This window comes from Pelobates fuscus, chromosome 7 (genome assembly GCF_036172605.1).
Source record: "Pelobates fuscus isolate aPelFus1 chromosome 7, aPelFus1.pri, whole genome shotgun sequence".
Taxonomy (NCBI): domain Eukaryota; kingdom Metazoa; phylum Chordata; class Amphibia; order Anura; family Pelobatidae; genus Pelobates; species Pelobates fuscus.
In genome coordinates, this window is record NC_086323.1 from 112,292,225 (window position 1) to 112,298,590 (window position 6,366).

The 6,366-nt window shown below is 39.5% G+C and overlaps 1 pseudogene; it reads right to left on the reverse strand.

Moving 5' to 3' along the window:
• Positions 1-2,498: 2,498 nt before the first annotated feature.
• Positions 2,499-5,771, reverse strand: LOC134569189 (tigger transposable element-derived protein 1-like; annotated as a pseudogene).
• Between the last annotated feature and the right edge of the window lie 595 nt (positions 5,772-6,366).

Here is a 6,366-nt window from a genome sequence, read left to right on the forward strand (position 1 = left end):
GCATCCTACTTGGATTATCTACCCTCCTGTACTTACCTGCATTGCATCCTACTTGGATTATCTACACTCCTGTACTTACCTGCATTGCATCCTACTTGGATTATCTACACTCCTGTACTTACCTGCATTGCACCCTACTTGGATTATCTACACTCCTGTACTTACCTGCATTGCATCCTACTTGGATTATCTACCCTCCTGTACTTACCTGCATTGCATCCTACTTGGATTATCTACACTCCTGTACTTACCTGCATTGCACCCTACTTGGATTATCTACACTCCTGTACTTACCTGCATTGCATCCTACTTGGATTATCTACCCTCCTGTACTTACCTGCATTGCATCCTACGTGGATTATCTACACTCCTGTACTTACCTGCATTGCATCCTACTTGGATTATCTACACTCCTGTACTTACCTGCATTGCATCCTACTTGGATTGTCTACACTCCTGTACTTACCTGCATTGCATCCTACTTGGATTATCTACACTCCTGTACTTACCTGCATTGCATCCTACTTGGATTATCTACACTCCTGTACTTACCTGCATTGCATCCTACTTGGATTGTCTACACTCCTGTACTTACCTGCATTGCATCCTACTTGGATTATCTACACTCCTGTACTTACCTGCATTGCATCCTACTTGGATTGTCTACACTCATGTACTTACCTGCATTGCATCCTACTTGGATTATCTACACTCCTGTACTTATCTGCATTGCATCCTACTTGGATTATCTACACTCCTGTACTTACCTGCATTGCATCCTACTTGGATTATCTACACTCCTGTACTTACCTGCATTGCATCCTACTTGGATTATCTACACTCCTGTACTTACCTGCATTGCATCCTACTTGGATTATCTACACTCCTGTACTTACCTGCATTGCATCCTACTTGGATTATCTACACTCCTGTACTTACCTGCATTGCATCCTACTTGGATTATCTACACTCCTGTACTTACCTGCATTGCATCCTACTTGGATTATCTACACTCCTGTACTTACCTGCATTGCATCCTACTTGGATTATCTACCCTCCTGTACTTACCTGCATTGCATCCTACTTGGATTATCTACATTCCTGTACTTACCTGCATTGCATCCTACTTGGATTATCTACACTCCTGTACTTACCTGCATTGCATCCTACTTGGATTATCTACACTCCTGTACTTACCTGCATTGCATCCTACTTGGATTGTCTACCCTCCTGTACTTACCTGCATTGCATCCTACTTGGATTATCTACCCTCCTGTACTTACCTGCATTGCATCCTACTTGGATTGTCTACACTCCTGTACTTACCTGCATTACATCCTACCTTAATTGCAACAACCCCTACTCCTTATCTAATCTGGACATTGCAGAACATATTGATTTATAAGCTAAGATATTAACGTTAATTTTTCCCTCTCCTTATCCTTATTATCTACTACGTTACTGCTGTAATGCCAAAACCTGTAAATAAAGCCATTTCAGTTAACCCTGGCAATCGTCTCCTATCTGACCTGATCGAGAGCCTGACAGTGACTTTAAAAGGCAAGCAAATCTAATCAAAAATAAATTAATACAATATGAAAAATCATACAAAAAGTGAGATAAGGAAGATACCCAAAGGGGATAGAAAAGCCAATCTAACCCAGAAAAAAAGAGAGAAACACAATAAGATTTTAAATCCGCCTTTCTAATTACATTCAATACACAACATAAGAAAATGAAAAATATTCTGTCAAAACATTGGCCATTACTTTTGAAGGATCCATTTTTGGGAAAAGAAAACCACCTATTATAGGAAGACACAAAATATGAAAAATATGCTAGCATCCAGTAATGTAGGAAATAATAATAATAATACTAAAAATAAAGGAAAGAAATATGGCAATCAATAAGTGACTTAATTGTTAAGCTTGTCAGTTTGCAAAAAAGGTAATAAAACAGCTAAAAAATTCAAAAAATTGCTGCTGTTTGGAGTTTGTGTTTTGTTTACTGCAATGTCCATGTGGCACATACTTTGTGAGACGGACAAAAAGAAAACTTGAAGATAGAATCCTTGAACATTATAACAACAGTACGAAAAACTTTTCACAGCACTCGATTTCAGTGCATTGTAACCAATGCTGAAGTGGTCTGGGTGCCTATAGTGGTCCTTTAAATAGGAGCTATAGCATTTTGTGGATTCCTTAAATCACACACTTAATCATTTAACAGAAAAAAATTAAAATCAGTGTTTAGGTGATGGATCCAGCCACAAAAAAAAAACAGCAAAGTGGGAGTGTAGTGCTAAATTTGAACAATTTACCCCTAGGTATATATCAGGACAGTCAAAACATATATAGGAAAAAAGGAGAAGAAGAATAGTGCAATATTGTATATTTCTAATAAACTGTACAGAAAGTGAGTACAGTTACACTGTCAAGGGAGTCGTAACCCAACACGCAGGAAAGAGGAAACCACAAAAGGTGGATCCAAAAGACGTATTAGTGAGCCTTAGAATGGCCGGACTTAACGTAACTAAAGAACAAGATACAGGGTCAAGAATAAATCAAGGACAGGAATAACAGGAATACTCAGAGTCAATACAAAGCCGGGTCAGGTTACCAGAAATCACGAGTCAAATACGAAGACGAGGTCAGGATACCAGAAATCACAAGTCAAATACGAAACTAGGTCAGGATACCAGAAATCACGAGTCAAATACAAAACCAAGGTCAGGATACCAGAAATCACGAGTCAAATAGGAAGCCGGGGTCAGGATACCAGAAATCACAAGTCAAATACGAAACTAGGTCAGGATACCAGAAATCACGAGTCAAATACAAAACCAAGGTCAGGATACCAGAAATCACGAGTCAAATAGGAAGCCGGGGTCAGGATACCAGAAATCACAAGTCAAATACGAAACTAGGTCAGGATACCAGAAAGCACGAGTCAAATACGAAACCATGGTCAGGATACCAGAAATCACAAGTCAAATAGGAAGCCGGGGTCAGGATACCAGAAATCACGAGTCAAATAGGAAGCCGGGGTCAAACACAGGAAATCACAAGGGAATCACTAGGAGCAATAAACAAGCTTCAAACAGAAAGCATGATAGGGCAATGAATGGGGGCTAAACCAAGCCTTAAATAGGCTTACCTATGTTCTGATAGGTCCACGTCATCACTGAGATCCAAAACAGATTAGGATCGCAATGATGAAGAGGTCACTTTAAGAGTGGGCGTGACGTCACATCCACATCTATACATAGACATCCTGCCGCACGGCTGCGTAGTTCATTCAGACCGCACGGCAGGAGGGGGTCTGCGCAGTTCGGTGGAGGTAAGTAATGCCACATACACTCGCATTTAAAAAAGCACTATAGACAATTAGGCTCTAAACGTGCAAGCTTCTGCACGTTTTATACTATTTTTTTTATAACTTTGGAATGCAAGCATCTAGCAATAGCAGAACGCAAATGTCATTTATGACGCATTCGGAGCATTATGTGGAATGCAGATGTTATTTCCAGGCATAATGGCATATCCGGAAGTAAGCTTAAAGGTTCTCGAAATATAACAGGATTGGACACAGGAGTGGGGAAGGAACACACACACCCTCCGTGGGACCAATGAAGAGGAACAGATGGAGAATGGATTTAAAGAGGGACGTGGCGGGGAGGGTTATGGCTGCTTGTTTTTACTTGTTGATTTCATTTTTGTCCCTGAGAAAGTCACTAAATGCATAGGACCTATTTATTTTTGGTTTTATTGATAAATTAAAGCAAACTTTCTACTGTGTATCCCAAACGAGTTCCTGTCACTCTTCCACTTATCCATTACAAATCCAAGGGAGTGTTGGGTGGAATCTTCTATCCCCCTCTCCCCTCCATTTCTTAGGAGGCACCCTGAATGCTCTTTGAATACCTCAGTCTTGGGAGTTTTAATCTTTTCAAGCGCATATTTTTCAAATAATTGTACTATATTATGTTTTATTCATCCATAGATTAAGCTGGTTCCCTGTGTTTTGGTCATCTATATTTAATAGAAGGAAATTTGCTGGGAACTTTTTGGGGAGGCTGTTTATTTATTCTCACACCAGTCCAGTATTATACTATTTGTTTAGAGGTGAGATTTATATACAGGTAGTTCCCGACTTTACAAACTAATTGGTTCCGAAGCCTAGTTCATAAAGTGAGAGTTCATAAAGTGAGAACTAATTTCCCATAGACCGCAATGTAATCAGCATGACCAAGAAATTTTACCATAGAAAACCTAAATGATTAAGTACAAATACAAAATATAGGCATAACAAATACATATATGTTGTAGGAACATTAAAGAAATACATACCATATTGAATTCTTCATCAAATCATCCTCATTCATCATCGTCCTCAATTAAGAGACATGTTGCACTTGATGAATGGGGCACCGCACAGTCCACCCTCAGTTGTTTGGTACTTGTTGAAGGCTGCACCTCACTTGTTTCTGGTTCGTTTGAGACAGAACTAGTCAAAGCAGCTTTCTGTAGACAAGCTGTGATAGTGGTTTGCTTTCAACACATTCTTTTCTTTTCGTTGTAAATTTTCTTATAGCAGGCATAGGCATTTCTTAGATCTCTAGAAACTTTGGTATTTCTCTCAAAGTTAGAATCTTGTGACTCCAAAATATTAATTGCCTTTTCTATGTGTTGAAATGCTTCCTCAAGGCCTTTAAGAATGAAAGCACAACACCTTGGTCCATTGGTTGCAAAATGGAAGTTGTATTTGGTGGCAAGAATATGATTTTGACGTTAGGGTGGTGATGTTGAAGAGAGGGTGGATGACCGGGTGCATTATCTATAAGCAGAATAACTTGAAAAGGTATTGATTTATCTTCACAATATTTTTTCACTTAAGGTACAAAATGATGTGAAAACCAATCTTCAAACAGCAAAGCAATAACCCAACCATTTTTTATTGGCTTTCCATATGACTGGCAGTGTGCCTTTCACAATTCCTTTAAGTGCCCTAGGATTTTCTGCACGATGCACCATCATGGGTTTTAACTTACAGTCTCCAGCTGCATTCCCACCAAGCAATAAAGTTAGTCGATCTTTCGCTGGTTTAAAACCGGGTATTGATGATTCTTCTTTTACAATGTAGCTTCTTGATGGCATGCGCTTCCAAAAGAGACCAGTTTCATCCGCATCGAAAACCTGTGATGGCAAGTAATTTCCCTATTCCAATATTTCTGCCAATTTAGCAGGAAATAATTTAGCCGCTTCTGTATCAGCACTTGCAGATTCTTCAAGGAATTTTATGTTATGCCAACCAGCTCTTTTTATGTACCGATCAAACCACCCACTGCTTGCAGAAAATTTTTCTTCAACGTTGCCTCCTTTTCTTTGTTTCAGCATCTCAAAAAGTGATAAAGCTTTAGCACAAATAGTAGCGCAGGTAACAGGCATATGGAGCCGTGAAGTTTGATCACTAATCCATGCTGTTAAAAGTTTTTCCATGTGAGGAATAAGGCTTTCATTTTCCTTGGTTCGTATCCAAGTAGAATGCAGGGATTGCAAATTTTTTACTTCCTTTAAATATTTTTCTCTGACTTTCAAAATTGTACTCACAGTTGATTTACTTAGTGAATATTTGGTAGCTAATTCTTTAGTGGTATTTCCAGCATCATGGTCTGTTATGATGTTCAATTTTGTTTCCAATGTTATGGCTTTTTGTTTTTTAATATTTTCATTACACACACCAACTGCAGCATTCATTCTTTTTGGAGGCATTATGAGTCCTCCTTCTTTACTTTCTTCATATCAATTCCCCTCTCTCCTTTATCACTTTCCATTTCCTCCTTTATTTTCACAGCTCTCAAGTTCTCCTCCTTCTCCTCTCTTACTTTCAGGCTTGCATCTCTCCTTTATCACTTTTATTTTGCTCCTTTTATTTATACCGCTCTCAATCTCTTCTCCTTCTCTCTAACTTTAAGGCTTTCACCTCTTATCCTCCTTTTATTTTTAGAGCTTTTATTTGAAAGCTCTACTCCTTCTTCCCTTTCTTCAGGCTCTTCAGCCCTCCTCCTGCTCCTTTCTATGCTGCCTGCCAAAATATGGCACAATGTCTGAAGCCCATGGAACAGTGAAACAGGGGAGTGGGCCTTGACAAGGCCAGGAAGTAGGCAGGTGGAAAGGTTTGGGATGTTCAGGGCGGGGCTAAGTAGGGGAGGAGTCAGGTAGTGTAAATAGGCGGCCATCTTAAGTGAGGAGCCAGTTAATCTGAATTGCACTGACCTGTCACTTGTGGCTGGTCGGCGGAGTTCTTTTTTCTTTTTCTCCCTCTGCAGGTAATGGCGTCCCTAGAGGAGATTTTGGACGGAGTTCG